Genomic DNA, 16,591 nt, shown 5'->3' on the forward strand with positions numbered 1-16,591 from the left:
TGTTTTCTGAGTATCACAGACACACACACACACACAGACACAAACACAAGTGCGCGTGCACACACACACACACACACACACACAGACACACACACACACACACACACACACACACACACACACACACCCTTGCATACACATATGGAGATGAGAGCTTTGCAAGACGTGCAGTACCTGGGGTCACCATGTGGGGAGCCCTTCCTCACACATCAGCCAGAACAGGAGTCTGACATCAGCAACACTCCCCTCAGCCATCATAGCAGAAATACTCCACATGCTTCTCCGTATTATACAACCGCATCTACAGCTAAAAACGCACGTCCTGCTAACACCGCTAATGAGATAATACGTGCTACTGTCAGTTTGAAGAGTCACCCAGGCTGTTAACTGAGGCCTCTCTGCAAGTTAAACAGGGATGACTTTTTTTCTAATATGGTTCGCTAAAATCGTTTTGTTGTATTATAACCCTGTTTCTAACCAGTATGATACATAATACTGTAGATGATTGGTATGCAAGAGCAGTTCTCCCGTGGAACCTCTGCTTGACTCTGTTTGATTCTTCTTCAGGTCTTACTTCTCTTATTGGCTGCACCTTATGCTCAATAGTGTGAAGAGCTTGCTGGGAGGGGGAGAGGTATCAGGTGAGAGAGTTCGGTTCTAAAGATGAAACTGCAGTGTTTGTGAGGTGTACGTGTGTCTGTGTGTGTGTGGGTGTGTGGTGTGTGGCACAGGGGGGAGGGGGTATCGGGTGAGAGAGTTCGGTTCTAAAGAAGAAACTAGAATGTCTGTGGGGTGCATGTGTGGTGTGTGTAGCCTCTGTGGCACAGGGGGGAGGGGGTATTGGGTGAGAGAGTTCGGTTCTATAGAAGAAACTAGAGCGTTTGTGAGGTGCCAAAAACCCCCTTCCGTCACAAACTGACCTGTGAATCTTGCGCTGACAGGAAAAGCATCACTAAGCTCTGGGTTTGCTGCTTCCTGTCTGTTAGACCACAGTAGAGATGAACACTTCTCTCTCTCTCTCTCTCTCTCTCTCTCTCTCTCTCACTCTCTCTCTCTCTCTCTCTCTCTCTCTTTCTCTCTTTTTCTCTCTTACACACACTACCACAGTGGAAACTTCTCTAAACCTCCCCCCACCCCATCACACACACACACACACACACACACACACACACACACACACACACACACACACACACACACACACACACACACACACACACACACACACACACACACACACACACACACACACACACACACACACACACACACAGACACAGACAACTCAAACTCACTCAAACTCAGTGATGTCTGCATCTCTCAACATGCACTTCCTTTCTCCCCTTCTTCTACTTCCTTCCAGCTCCCTCTCCTTCCAGCTCTCTCCCCTCCAACAACACCAGTGCAGAAGCTCCTGTGCTCTCCTCCTCTGGTAGTCTTGTAGTCCTTAGTAGCGTCCTTTTCCAACTATCAACTATTAGCCGTGGCTTGTACATTGATTTTGCTCAATTTCTTCAGCTATGAGGTTAATACACGGGGAAAGTTAACATGTTTTTAAATATGGTTTTGTTTCTTTTAACTAGCAGAAAACACTGTCCTGCGGCTTATGCCTAATGCGGCTAATACACAGGAAGTTACTGTGGCATTTATTGTTACCTAAGTTCTCCTTTGCAGTGTGGCTTGAATGTTCTTATTTTGTAGGTTGTGTTGGATAAAAGTGTCTGCTAAACTGAGTTAAATTAGTTCTGCACATTTCCACATGATGATCCCACCATCAATAACTCTCAGGAGGCCTTGTTCTAGAGTTAAAATGAGAGACTTGCTTCAAGGGACTCAGTTAAAAAGAAAACAGGTGAGTGTGTACATGTAGCCAATGAAAGATGGGCCCAAGATGCTTTTAGAGAACATCATGTCAACCTCCATCAGTCTAGAGCACCCAGCACCCCTTACTCATTTAGCTCTTCAAAACCACCAACTCAGCTGCGGCTTCAGTCGAATTCTGAGAACTGCCACACTTGTACACTGTATCACGCAGATCTCCCCTCAATGTTCGTCACCAAGAGTGGTCAAATCTTGCCTTTTGATCACGTTTTTTTTTTCACTTCTCTCGTGCATTCCACTTTTACTCAAGGACAAACTCAAAAACATTGCGAGTTTCTGACTACAGGCCCGAGAACAGTATTATATTGTGTCACTCAGGCAAAAAAAAAAGCACACTTGCGTAGCATGCTGAAAAAAAAACAAACTGACATGCAAAAACAGAACAGGGTGCACCCATATTCACTTCCTCTCGCAAAATCTCCCCTCTCTCACACTTCCCCGGCCACGGCAGATCTTCGCAGTTGACACACGTCACATTCGACTAAGGCCTTTTTTGAGGCGCGCTCAACGCAAACTCCACAGCTCATGCTACACCCCGCACACGACAGATAAATCATCACGGCCTACCAGCTGGGGCGAGTGTCGACCTCCGACATCCAGTGATGCGTGGCACACGAAGCACAGGGTGAGATCTTGGCAGGGGGCATTGTGCCATCTGCAGCGCCGGGGCTATTTCTACTATGTGGCAACTGGCCGCAACTGGCCGCAACACTGCGGACGGGAAGGGCCGTGACAGTTGTGAAAAAGGAGACAGGAAATTGCTGCAAATGCACAAAAAAGTGCAACTGTCCTCAGGACCTTCTGACTGCTCCAAATGAGCTCCAAACATCTATATCACCTATCACCCAGTTGCTGAGGTCTTTCGTATCTCATTTAGCTACTCTCCAAAGTATACAAAGACCACATGCGAATATTCCACCACTTTTATCTGTCGACTGCTTCATGTACAGGTCAGAAATGGGTTCTTGTCATACTGAAAACAACTAACAAGAGCTAATGCTAACAAGACCTGACAAATCACACAGCATAAGGAATGCGACATGCTCATTAATAACCCTGCGTTGGGTTGGCTGGACTCTACCAAGTGTTTGAACAGCACCTTGCCATTTTGGAGGGAGCCGGTGGAAAAACACTAGGCCAGTGGTTAACTGCAAGCAGAACCACACACACACACATCTCCCGCAACATCTCAGCTGCCACCGACACAGCAGCCAAACCCAACCGTGCCTCGGATGCCTTGGTTTTGGCACCGCCGGCTGTCATTTTGGCTCCTGCACGCGGAGAACAATTCCCGGCGCTCGATGGATACCGGTGCGCTTCCCGGCAGAGTCCAGGTAGTGAGATATATCCCAGATGCACATTCGTCCCTGGATGCAGACCTGAAAGAATTCCCCCCACAGATGGAAACCTGTTAAGTTAAAAACAGTTGTTTCCACCATAGAACTCTCCACTCACTCAGGAGTTGAGCAATCCCTCAGTCTCGTTCTTTTTCTGGCGTGGCTACCTTTGTATATGTGTTACGCAAATAGCTTGTGGTTTCAACTGAAGGCACAAAGTGGGAAGGACTGACAAATGTTTACCATTTTAAAATGCTTTCATCATGCGGAGGCTAATCTAGAAAAAAAGTCATTCGATCGGCATGATGGCCCATTACCAGGCTGCCAAGGTGCTTATTGTGAAACAGCGACAAACCCACCATCTTGACTCTCCACCCATCGACTGGTCTTTGTAGGTTCATACCGATACCAACATGTCTCAGCGCATTTGAGAAGCAGGAGGCGTAGGAGGCAAACCCAGAGAGACAGAGAGAGAGAGAGAGAGAGAGAGAGAGAGAGAGCAAGAGAGAGATATTAGGTCCCAAACACACCGATAAAACATGCCCCCACTCTCATGCCTTAACGTAGCCTTGGGGTGACAAACCCAAAGACAACCCTGGGGTCACTTTGACTCTGATTGACGCCAACTTTGCTTGACTCCATGCCATGGTAGTGTGGCACGATAAGGGTTTTTTCGTTGAAACGCCATCTCTCAAGGTTGCAAACCGCCGAGGGGGGTGTTTTGCAGTGATGTATAACCCAAGCTAAAGAAGGGTGGAACGCACCCTTGTACGTGTTGTACATTAGGCTGTCTATGTGGCTGACTGGGCTGTCCTTTCGTCTGCAACAGCCTTGGCTCCCTTTTGCATCATAGACCATGACTAGCGTTTTCAAAGCCAGCCGCATACCGAGCATGTCCGAACACAAACTGTCCAGTGGCAGGCATGCTGCGTTCATCTTCAAAAGCAGCCATTTCAAACGAGCCGACCGACCGAACCAAACCAAACTGAGCACGCTGCGCTGCCACACGGAGTTTTTTTCTTTTGCACATCTATCACAGTACACAAACATCTCGCTCTTCTCTTCAGATAATGGAGAGGATAAAGATAATAAGAAGGCTACCGGGTTGACAGAGCCCGTCTGGTGTTCCTACTGCACCGAGCAATGTCATCTTCTGTATCACACATCACAGCGACACAGTAAGAGTAGAACAGGCAGACCATATCAAGTCATGTGAGAAAGGTGTAGCCCTGTTGTGTCTTTACTAAATGTTCTGAGGAGACGTGAGGTTTCCTCTGCCTGGACTAGATATGAATGTGTTTTAATATTCGCATGTCTGCTGACGCCCCTTTTCTAACCGAGAGCAAACATTAATAAAGCCATTATAACTCAATGCATAACTGACCTAATTACCAGCTAATTAAATCTGTTTGTACAGGAACCACCACCAGTAGAAGGAAGAATGGATGCAGGAACAGTGCAAATATAGACACAAAGTATAGGCCTCAAAACACAATAGACACACAAGACACAGTCAGAACTATCTTACGCTCTAAATAACAAAATGCCTTAATACATATTATCATAGAGGTTTGAAAAAGATTGTTCTTATGACTAGAAGCAGTGAAGTGGAGCCACCATTTTGTTGTGCAGAGATGAAAGGCAGGAGGTAATGACTGTAGTTTGAGTGTGTGTGTGTGTGTGTGTGCGCATGTGTGTATAAAGGATACAGGTCAATATTTGAGGAACAATGTGAGCCTTCGCAAAGCAGATCGTTTGCTTATGATAGCAGGAAGATGGGAGAGGCCCGCAATACGGCAGCACACAATAAAATAGAGAGCAAGGGACGAGAGCTGCCTCCAGCATCAACAACCTGCTGGTCAACCTGCTCAAAACAGGACAAAATACTTCTCCAAATGAGAACAATGTATCGGCCTTCATCCAAAGAGTCTCAAGGAGGCAAAGCCCAGAGGGTACATGACTACATGTACTCTGTGGAGTCCCTTTAAGGGCCTGATAGAATTTCAATTAAACATACCATCCACCTGCTGCGAGCGCAAACAAATGGAGACAAGTACATTAAAGCCACTTGTTTTAGTTCAGGCAGTCCTCAAGTCACCTGGGGATCAGGGCCTCGGCTCATGCAAAAGAGAAAGGTAAACAAGGCCAGGCCGTTGCCTAGAAACCAGCCTATAGGATAATTGTAAGGGCAATAACGAACGGTGCGGAGAGAGAAAGAGGGGAATAAGGAGGGCGTCGATCTCTTAGGAGTATGTGTGAGAGACCAATGACACGGAGAAAAGGAATTTGCCGGAAAGAAAGGAAGGAAAAAATGGGAGGAGACTGCAACAGCAAAACATGGTCACTTATTTATCACCGAATGTCAAGGCACAGAGGTAGTATCAGAGCACATTTCTCCTCAACACCAAAAGGAAAGATAAAATGGCCACCAGGATCAACTAACCATTTACTACATTAGATAAACAATGCCCTTGGCATCGTTTCAACAGTTAGTGAGATGCAAAAAAAGCCCATTTGTTTCCACACACCCTACTACACACACAATAACTAGGCTGCCACAAGGCCTTCTCCTCCCTTTCAGTGACGAAGACAGCAATTAGAGAAAAGCAGAGGGGAGCAAATGCAAGATCTCAGAAGGATCCTGCAGGACTTTTTTTACACTGCTGTAATCTTACTCCGCTAACAGTGAATCACACCCACACACAAGCACTCCCACGACTCGCACGGACTCACTCCTCGACAAGAGTGACCTTTATCACTGTGCATCAGTGCGCTCTTCACATCAGAGAAGGTTCTGTCGCACTCTGCATCTGCTCAACTTCCTTTGTTGACTTGGCTTGGATTCCCGCCATCACATACATTATCTCCTGCTCATTATGAGTTCCTCTTTTATCTGTTTCAAAACAGCAACATATGTTCCGTGGCAGTAGCTATAGCGATAGCTAGCGCCCGTGTCATTTTTTTTTTTCGCTTTGAAGGCCATTTCATATTCACCACACACAGGATATGTGTTAGCTCTGTGCTAATGACACTCTCCTTCCCCCCCAGCAGAGCTAAAGCAGAGCAGTACTTTACACTCTGCTGGCCTCTTTAATGGCTGGCTATGCCTGTCAGAAGAGATGTCAATCCATAACACTTAGCAGAAGGGAATCTCTTTGCATATTAGGCCTACATGCTACCTACGTATGTGGGCTATGCAACACAATGTGACACATGCAGAAAAAATCCTACGTGTTACCCAATGCCTTGAGAGGAGAACAGAATGTTTCTTTTTTTTCTCTTGACTGCTCAATCTTGTTTAAGCGGGTCACATTTTAGGAATTTACTGGAAAAAGGTTTCACTTTGGGCTACTGTGTTTCACGTGACATTTTTGGTATATGTGTCAGGGCAGGAAAAACAAGGTGTAGTTTGTTTGAAGACTCTGGTGCATATTATGCGCTAAGTACCAAGCCCTATGATGTATGTTTTAAGGCATGCAGCCTCATCAGTAAGAAAAGTACTGTGCTAAAAGTGTTGAATGCTCTGCAACACATGTTCTAATAGCATCAGGCATCTTTATGCAGCATCTATGGTTTAATGAGGAAGTGGTTAGAAGTCAACTTTATCTCTCGGTGTCCCAAATCAGAAATAACCTGAGCACAGGATGTACTACTGCGGCAAACCGGTGCAGGCATGTGTGTAAAACACTTGGAGGGAAACTTACAAAGAGCTTTTTCAGGCAGGGACTCATTTGTGAAATGTTTATCTGTGGGAGTATCTCTCCTGGCTCTCTCTCTCCCTCTGTCTGTCACATGGACACACACACACACACACACACACACACACACACACACACACACACACACACGCAGAGATAAATGCTCTTACCTGGCCAGACACATTCTTTGCTAATTTTTCACCTAAATACCCTAAGAGACCCATTTTGCGCGTGGAAATCCACCCCCACAGCCGCAATGCCACCTAAGTGGCAACATGCCCAGCCAGTGCCCGTGACCCCCCCCCCAACCCGCCTGCCCTTCCCCTTGGTATGTCCTGACTCCACCCTCTAGCCACGGTGGCATTGCATAACCCCGGGCCTTATCAGGAGAGACGCCATGAGACCATGACGTGATGCGCCGCAGAAACCCGCCATCTCGTTACTACGCTCCTCTCCTGCTGGCTGTGTGTGTATCACCGGGGCGTGTGGACGAAGGCTGGTCCAGTCCTTTAACTCCAGACCTCCAGAACTCCAGAACTCCAGACCCAGGCGTTTGCCCTTTAGCAGCCCAGGCTCCAAAAGAGCCCCCTCGCCAACTTTGCCCCCCCCCCCCCCTGGCAGCTGCAGACCAATAAACTGGAAAACTGTCTCAGTGGGGACAAAGGCAGAGTTGGAGGGAGGGAGAGAGAGAGAGAGAGAGCGAGAGAGAGGGAGGGAGAGAGAGAGAGAGAGAGAGAGAGAGAGAGAGAGAGAGGCAGGTGGGAGAGGGCCGTTGAAAAGGGCCACACTAACAAAAGGGTCTCCTTTTAGGTGTACACAAGGCCCGGTTCTCTGTTTTGTTGAAAGGAGAGTGTATATACACTGCCGGGAACACACTGGCAAACAGTCCGCATTAAACAGGGGACGGGATGTGTGTGTTAAAGGGGCCTTGTGTCAGGGGCTGGGGAGTCGTGTAACTACAAGCCCAACCACTGGGAGCAGAGATAGCACAGATAGCAACTTTTAGCCCCCTCCAGCGATACAAATCAAGGATTAGGACGCTCATATCCCAGTCTTACAATCTGCCTCTCTGTGCCTGAGATGATACCGGCCGCCTGCGATGGGTGGTGGGTGGTGGGACGGTGGCCCGTGAGGTTCAGATTCTTGAGAAAGAGCTGCCTCGTCTGAGCTTGTTTATGAGCCCTAGAGTCTTGCGACACGGGGGAGAGAGAGCGCGTCGGCCCGGCTGGGTGGGTCTGTGGGGTGGGACAGCAGCAGCGGTATGGAAACTCGATGCAAATCTGCCCCTGGGAGAGGGCCGCAGGAACACAAAGAGCTGACTGAGCTGCATCTTATGACCACACAGGCCATGGTGGAGGTCCTTGGACTCATGATGGGTGATGGGTGTGTGTGTGTGTGTGTGTGTGTGTGTGTGTGTGTGTTTGTGTGTGAGAGAGTTGAGGGGGGGTAGTCCAAGACAAAAACAAAAAAACTGCTGAGAGAGGCCTAAGCACTCAGCCCTGAAGGCTTTTCCCACAAGCTCCCAAGCACTTTTTTCGACCGTTTTGTTTTTTTCTCTTCCGTGACATTTTCACAGTGATGATGACCCACTGACATTCTGCACTCCAGACATTTCAACAGGAGCAGCAGATACTCCAGCTGTGTGTAGGAAACAAACTCAAGGAACCAACCTCCCCTGCAGGAGCTGAATGAAGGCAGCCTGTGTGCCGTAAACACTTTATCTGCTGTGCATCCCCCACACCGCCTGAGAGGGCTTTGATTTCACGCAGCCCCCCTCTTCTTTCTCTGGAACCCCCCCCCAACCCCCCCATCCCCCCCGAGCCGCATCCTGCCGATGTCCTGATTCTACAGAATCGCACAAACACACTGAAAAGAGCTTCCAACCACACATGCTGGCTTCAGTCTTCCATTGTGTTTCTTCACACAGGTACAGTCAAGACCATGCCTTACCCTTATTCCAACCCCTCGACTTCACCTCCTTGACATAACACAAGCCATTTACCGTATCTTTGACCTCATAACCCACCCACACATGCTGTACGCTATCAACCCCTGATCAGTTTTACAACTGGAAAAGCATAACTCAGTCATGACCAACAGGTGGGTGAAGTCCCATGGTATGCAATAAAACTCCAGGAGCCTCACTGGCATATGTACCTGTCTCTAGACTCCACTAGCAGTTATGCAACCGGCCCAGCAACACACAGTCGACTGGGTGGAGCGAGCCGATTGGCTCAGTCTGGCTGCTCGGAGGGCGACCCAGCCCTCTACTGTTGTTCAGAATGCCAGTAAGGCCAAAGCAGTTTAAGTCCCAATCTCCACACCAGCTCCTCCTCAACCCCAACCACCTCCTCCTCCTGCTTTTAATGATCTAGTTACAGGCAGCAACTTGTTGTCAGAGTATTGTGTGTACAGGGTGTGTGTGTGTGTGTGTGTGTGTGTGTGTGTGTGTGTGTGTGTGTGTCTGAGTATGTGTACCGATCTCTGAGGCCCGCCCGGCCTCGTGTGACAAGAGGAACTCAGCCACCTCTGCGGCCCCCTGCCCCCCCCCCCCCCCCTTTCACCCAGTTGCTGCAGCTTCCCCCCTCCCCCCCTCCCCCCCTGAAGACACAATGGCATTCAGTCAGGTGCTGCTGTCTCCAGCCACCAGACCAGGTGCTCAGCTTCATTTACAAGCCAAATCAGAGGCCTGCATGGCTGGGCTGCATGAGGCGTGGTGTGTGATTAGAAAGATATCCAAATAGCCCACTACATCTACTCAGCTGTGGGGGAGATATTGAGAAAAAGAAAGACAGGAAAGAGAGAGAGAGGGGGGAAAGCTGTCCTGTTTAGACGACTTGTTGCACTTGCTGGTAGCAAATAGCTGGTGTCGCAGCAAATGAGTGCATAGCTGCCAGAGATGCTTAGTGAGATAGCAGTGAGAGCACACTGTAACGAAGAAGCGTATCAATCTGATCCATCTCCACATACGGACTCAGGAATTCAATTTAAAGGCTTATCTAACAATGAACAATGTAAATATCTAATCCATGAGCCAAGATCTTGTTTGTGAACGTATCACATGACAAACTATATGACCCCCCAAGGCCACTGCATGCATGTGAATTAAAATTATCTTGTGTGTGGATTGTCAACTGATGCAAGCCCAATACCAGAGAGGAACATGTTTGAGAGAAAGAGGAAGCACACCTGATGTGAACGTTTCAGATCACAAACGCGCACCAGCCCCATCTCAAAATCGCATTTTTTAACCCCCGCACTGACACCAGCCACGTGAAAAAGACGTTTGAAGCTTAGATGAGCCACGTTGGAAAGATGAGCTGGACAAAGCCAAGGGACTTGTTTGTCACCTCCCCACCCACATTAACAGTCAAAAGAAAACCTGCCGACGTTCGGGCTGAGCAGGATGAGCAACATTCATCTCATGAACGTTCTGGAGCGTCCGACTGAGCCGGGCTGAGCTCGATAAGCCACAGCCCTTGAAGCGGCACACGAGATGCCATACGCATGAATGTCACACGACACGAGACGGCACTTATCTGCACGGCAACAGGGCGCCAGATTGGGGTTTTAGCAGCACCTGGTGTTGGGATGCGTGGCTGGATTGCGTGGTCCGCAGGAGAAACTCTATAGTTATAGTTCTCGTTTCCACACCAGCTAACCCACAAGCCGTCATGTGGGCTTGGCCTGGGCCTTGCAAAACACCAATCCTAGCCTACTTCCAACTACCCATATATGGTAATGATTCTTCAGTTTAAAGAATTGAACAATTAAAATGTTGTGAAGTGGGAGTAGAACGGCAATGCACGTGAGAAAGAGTGGAAAGTAGATGACGAAGAACTTGAGCGAAGACACGTTGCATTTCACATTATATGAAAGTAAGCCATGACGTGTTATGCATGGTGAAATATTAGTCTATAAAAACACTTGCCAACATCACTGAACATGGTACTGTGACATTTCAGTCACTGCATAAAACTTTGTAAGATAATAAAAAGATGTTTTCATAAAAATCATTGAGCGTCATTTCAGGTTTGAACATTGGTCAATAATTTCTACAAGCACTTTAATGTAAGAAACACTCCGGCACATAAAGCCCATTCAACACAACTAAGCTTCAACTTGCTTGATTAGACTAAACACAAGACCAGTAGGAGGGTAGAGAGTCAAAAGATCAGTTACCAACCTCAGATCCACAGGGCTTGCGTGTCAGTCTCCATGTTTGTGAAGAGGTGTCAAGATGGGTACGGCGTACCAAAAACACAGGCGGCAACAAAAAGAGAGAGAGAGAGAGAGAAAAAAAAAAAGGCGACTGGTCTCGGGAGAAAAATAGTCCAAGGGTGTGCCTAGAGGTTGGCGAGTGGCATAGCGATTATGTTGAAGAGGAGCGACCTGCTTTTGCCCTCTCCCCCTCACATCAGCCACAGATAAAAACAGCCCCAAACAAACTGAAATGAGCGCGAGAGGAGAGGAGAGGAGAGGAGAGGAGGGGAGTGAAGCGATCGAAGGCAATGGCTGCTGGAGGATTTTTTAGTTTCAAAAGCAGAAGTGTAGTGAAGCAACTTGCCCTCTCACACTGAGTCACCGACACCAACAGCCATTGGTTCGGAGGGGGGAAGGGGTGGGTGGAGGGAGCTGAAACTCCCCAGGCCAGCCAATCAGAGGCCAGGACAAGCCCAATATGCAAATGACTTTCAGGTGAGCCGCAGCCAGGCTGGCGATTGGCTGCAGCCTCCGGTGGGGGGGAGGGGAGAGGCGTGGAGGACAAAGTAGCTCTCTCAAGACAACACCTTGAGCAGTTGGGAAAGGCGAACGACTCATTTCTGCCGCGAAGGAGTGCCAGGATCTGGCCTGCTCTCAGTCACCTACTACTCACGATGACGCGTGGACTTTGACCCGGTACCTTCACAGCATCGGATCGGCTCAGCGTGGAGGAGGAAAACAACGCAGGCCTCGAGGGAGGCTCGAGGGCAACAGCCCAGCCATCGAGGAACACACGGACCGAAGTGGTTCATGATCCCATCTATGCAAAAGATTCTAAATCATCAACCCCCCCTACACACACACACACACACACACACACACACACACACGTACACACACACGTACACACGTACACACGTACACACACACACACACACACACACACACACACACACACACACACACACACACACACACACACACACACACACACACACACACACACACACACACACACACACACACACACACACACACACACACACACCTCTGCACTACATCTCAACCTGCTGACTTCAGTCCACTGCAGAGCAAATAATGGGTTTGTAGGAGCAGATGAATCGGGGGAGTGGCCCTCGAGGGCACAGCGAGAGCCATAAACCAGCCATTGTGTTTGACCCAGGAGCAACATGAAAGCCAACAACAGAGGCTGTAAAACACACACGCACGCACAGGCACATGGACGCGCACACACATACACACGCATGCAGCATGCAACACTCATTCACACACACACACAGGCACAAACTCTCACCCACGCAACACTCTCTCACTCACACACACACACACACACACACACACACACACACACACACACACACACACACACACACACACACACACACACACACACACACACACACACACACACACACACACACACACACACACACACACACACACACACACACACACACACACCAGGGGACGTTGTGATATTTGTGGCCTGCTCCGCACTCCATTGCAGCAAGATATTTAAGACAGAGCTGTCAGTCTCACAGTGGAGCTGTCCAAATCTCACCTAGGGCCCTTGTTATCCCTCTAGAATTAAAAGAATGGTGTGTGTGTGGGGGGGGGGTGCAGGGGGCATGACTACCATGCTGTTTGGCAACTGGGTCAGACTCAGGTGTGTGTCTGTCTGTGTGGTTGTGCACAGGAGAGAGAGAGAGAGGAGAGAGAACATTTGTGTGTGCGTGTGTGTGTGTGTGTGTGTGTGTGTGTGTGTGTTGACATTTAGCTAAAGGCGCATGTGTCTCTCCCAGTGGTCCTTCGTGTTGCTCGGCAATAAGGTGAGCACACCTGTCCACTTCAGCTGGAGAGCCCTAGATGACCAATTACTTTCAGATGACACCTGGAGTCTCCGACTAGCTCACTGGCCCCCATTTCATCCCAACTGCCCAGCAGCATGAGCAGGTGTCAGGGGATGGAGAGAGTGTATCAGGAGGGTGGGGGGAGTCACTGTAAAGCGCTATGGGTGCCCTGCTGAAGCACTATTCAAATGCATATTTAACAACACTTGCTGTTGCTGCTGCTGCTGCTGCTGCTCAACAACATTCAGCCTGAAAACACATCTACTGTGTGTGTACTGAATTCATGCATGCCTGTGTGTGTGTGTGTGTGTGTGTGTGTGTGTGTGTGTGTGTGTGTGTGTGTATCTATGCACAATGTCGCTTTGGACAAAAGCGTCTGCTAAATCCTATCACCATAGCCATAACCGTGGACATATGAGTGGTTTGTTTGTGTGCATATACTATATGTCTGCATGTTTGTGTGCTCATCTGCGTATGCAGCATGTGCGTGTGAGCTGTTGTCTGAGTGAATATCAATAAAAGCTGGCTCTTGTAGCACATCTTTATCTGACACGATCCAGCTGACAAACAGGAAACCAAGCTCAGCAGTGTTGGTGGGGGGGGGGGGGGCTTCTCTGTATGGCAGGCTTCAGCCACAGGCCCCAGTTGCAGGGCTTAATATTACATGTGTGTCATTAGTGCATTCAGAAGAAAGAGCGTTCTCCATTAAGACAAGGTGTTAAGTGGAAAAATAGACCCGGCAAATCTTTATTAAGTCATTAAGTCCCTAATGTAGTCGATGTTAGAGGAGAATTCTTAATCTGACACACATGCACTCACAAATTATGCTGAGTTGCTGAGCGTAATGCTGCTGAGTAACAAAGTCAAAGAAAAATGCCTCCCGACGCTGCCAGTTATGCCAAAAAAACAAAACAAAAAACAGCTGCCAACGCTGAACAAAAAAAATGCGTTTCCAGTCTTGTTTTGATCATGTTACTGCAGTTACCGTACGTGTTAGCATGTAGCTAAATTAAGAGAATGAGAACACGCGCGGTGCCATTTATGAAGGGAAGCTTTGTGGCCAACCAGCACGGGTATTTTTCTCTCTCTCTCTCTCTCTCTCTCTCTCTCTCTCTCTCTCTCTCTCTCTCTCTCTTTTTTCTAAACAAATAAACGGGCGCACAAATGAAAGGGCAAATTTAATAGACACATTAGGTCATATCTGGCTCATGCCGTCCGGCCTGCGATCCGCTCCCAGGCAGCCTCGTTAGCAGATGCGACGGAGGACATTCTGTTCCACCTTTTTTCAGAAGGGGAGCTCGCGCGCAGATGCCAGAGCCTGGTTTCTACACACGATCCTCCCCGCACGCCTGTCGGGTAACACCAGAACAGCAGAACAGCCGGTGGAACCCGGGGAACGCAGAACACCGCATTTCACTCAAATCGTCTGAAGGGCTTCAACAGGGTTAAAACTGGTCGAAGTGCTAATGAGGACCGTGCATAAATATAGTTGGTAGCAAATAAATGACACATGAAATAGTGGTCCATCTGTGATGCTTGTTTGATGGGTTAGACTAGAGGAAGCGAGCGAGACAGCGCTCTAAAGTTTTAATGAGCAGTCCCTGACAGCGCGGTGTCATCGTTTGACTTCAATTATCGACTCCCTGCCCCTGCCCATGAATTATTCCCTTTTTTGATTTTTAATGCAGGAAGATGAGTGGCCCTCTCAACAGAGAACAGTGTGTGTAAAGTGGGGGTCTTCAGATCATGTGTTGGGGAGACAAAAGACTGTATTATGAAGCCAGGCTGAGTTTGAATGAGCCACGGATCTTCCGAGAACAAGACTGATGGCAGTGGATTTGTTTTCACACTTCTCTGGAGGGCAGGGTGAGGGCGGGCTCACGCCATGTGCCAAGCCTCACAGATGAGGCCAGAGTTAAGTCATGTGAACGGGCTGGGAGAGAGCTGCAGTCAGTGACACACCTTTGCCTCCCGACCTAAAAATAATGACGAGCTAAGCTAAGCCTTCGCTCAGCATTACCACACGCCAGCCCAAGCAAAACAGCACGGGCCCACAAAAACCCCTTCATTTTTCTGCTACGTGCCCAGTTTTGGAAAAGCAGACACCACATCTTACCCCCAAAATGCTGGTGCAACTCATACTCTGTGTCAACTCTATTTTCTGCTCCAACAGTCACTCAAATACACCATGTGTAGCTACATTTAACAAAACATGGCAGTTTGAAAACTGGGTGTGTTTTCATGGCATTTTTTAATCAAATAAATCTAAAAGCCTTCTGATCATTGTTCAACCTTCCACAACATTTTATGAGTTGGCATATAACAAACAGCTTGTGCCATTTGATAGTTACAAAGACTTTGTTGAAATATACTATCTGCAGTAATGTAGGAAGAACCTTGGAAGGAGAGTCTAAAACTGATTAAAAAAAAAAAAAAAAAACAACAAAGTAAAATAAAGTCGGAAGAGAAGACAAGAAAGTGAGACCTTAAGTGAGGCCTTGAAGGACGGAAAAAGCTTTCTTGGAGCAGACGGTGTTGTTTGTGTAGCGCACTCGGCTCAGATGATGACTGGTGCATGAGTCGCAGGATACACAGGAAGGGACTTTATATCCTGTCTTACGACAGCGGGCCCTCTCTAGGAACATAGAGCGAGAGAGAGAGAGAGAGAGAGAGAGAGAGAGAGAGAGAGAGAGAGAGAGAGAGAGAGAGAGAGAGAGAGAGAGAGAGAGAGAGAGAGAGAGAGAGAGAAAGACGGGGCAGAGTGGAGCTTTTATCAGACCCACAGAGATGGACCAAGCATGGGCAAAAACACACAACACATTAAAGGAGACTAGGCTCTTGGACCCCCCTCCCCCCCCCCATTGGGAAGAATTAGTATCAATCACAGCAGTTCAGACAGTTCAAAGGTCATTACTGAGAGTCATCACCACCACTGTCATTAATCTTCCCGCCTACTTTCTTCTGCCCTGCCACAGCCGAGAGCGTTCGTATTAAAAACCTAAGAGAGCGCAGTCCGAGGCATTTTCTGGTTCACCGCCTTCCGCTAAAAAAAGCCAGAAAACAAAGCCCAGGACTATCCGGGCGGCGCTTGGGAGTCTGTGGCTCGTCAACCTTGACCGAGAGTGATGACGGAGCCGGAGCGAAGAGTGTTTTTACGCCCAGAGCTACGAGACAAAGGGGAGTGCAGGAGGGCAGACGCTAGGTAGCGCCGTGGAAATTCCATCGAGCCGCGCAAACACACACACAGCGCACAATCGCTGAGTCATTGCCTTTGCGGTGTCTGTGGCCTGCTGTTATATGGCATGTTGACCATAATGTTACACCTCCTCAGGTAGGTCACCAGCACATACAGTTAAATATGATTACACACACACACATATACACACACACACACACACACACACAAACAAACACAACATACACAAACACACACTCTGCGCACACAAAGCGTACTATAAACAGATAAACAATCTCAGACAAAACAGATAAGGAGACGTATGTACAAACACCTGGAGGCTGCTGCTGTACTCACCAGGACGAGGTCGTCAAGGTACTAGCGATGATATAGCGTGTGCTAACCCTCGCCAAAAGGCGTTGGCTG

At 48.3% G+C, this 16,591-nt stretch overlaps 1 protein-coding gene across 3 annotated transcripts in view; it reads right to left on the minus strand.

The window, feature by feature from the left end:
- The window catches only part of elf1 (E74-like ETS transcription factor 1), a 52,183-nt gene that overhangs the window by 25,572 nt on the left and 10,020 nt on the right, over positions 1-16,591 (minus strand). The window contains exon 1 of one of the 3 annotated variants that reach the window (XM_062524183.1): positions 11,103-11,466. The exons of 1 other annotated variant lie outside the window; for it this stretch is intronic. The gene's annotated coding sequence lies outside the window, so the exon portion shown is untranslated. Of the gene's footprint in view, positions 1-11,102; positions 11,467-16,591 lie in introns of those variants that run through there. One more of the 3 variants, XM_062524185.1, reaches the window with a different exon arrangement.

The sequence above is a fragment of the Sardina pilchardus genome, chromosome 21, assembly GCF_963854185.1.
Source record: "Sardina pilchardus chromosome 21, fSarPil1.1, whole genome shotgun sequence".
Classification (NCBI taxonomy): Eukaryota; Metazoa; Chordata; class Actinopteri; order Clupeiformes; family Clupeidae; genus Sardina; species Sardina pilchardus.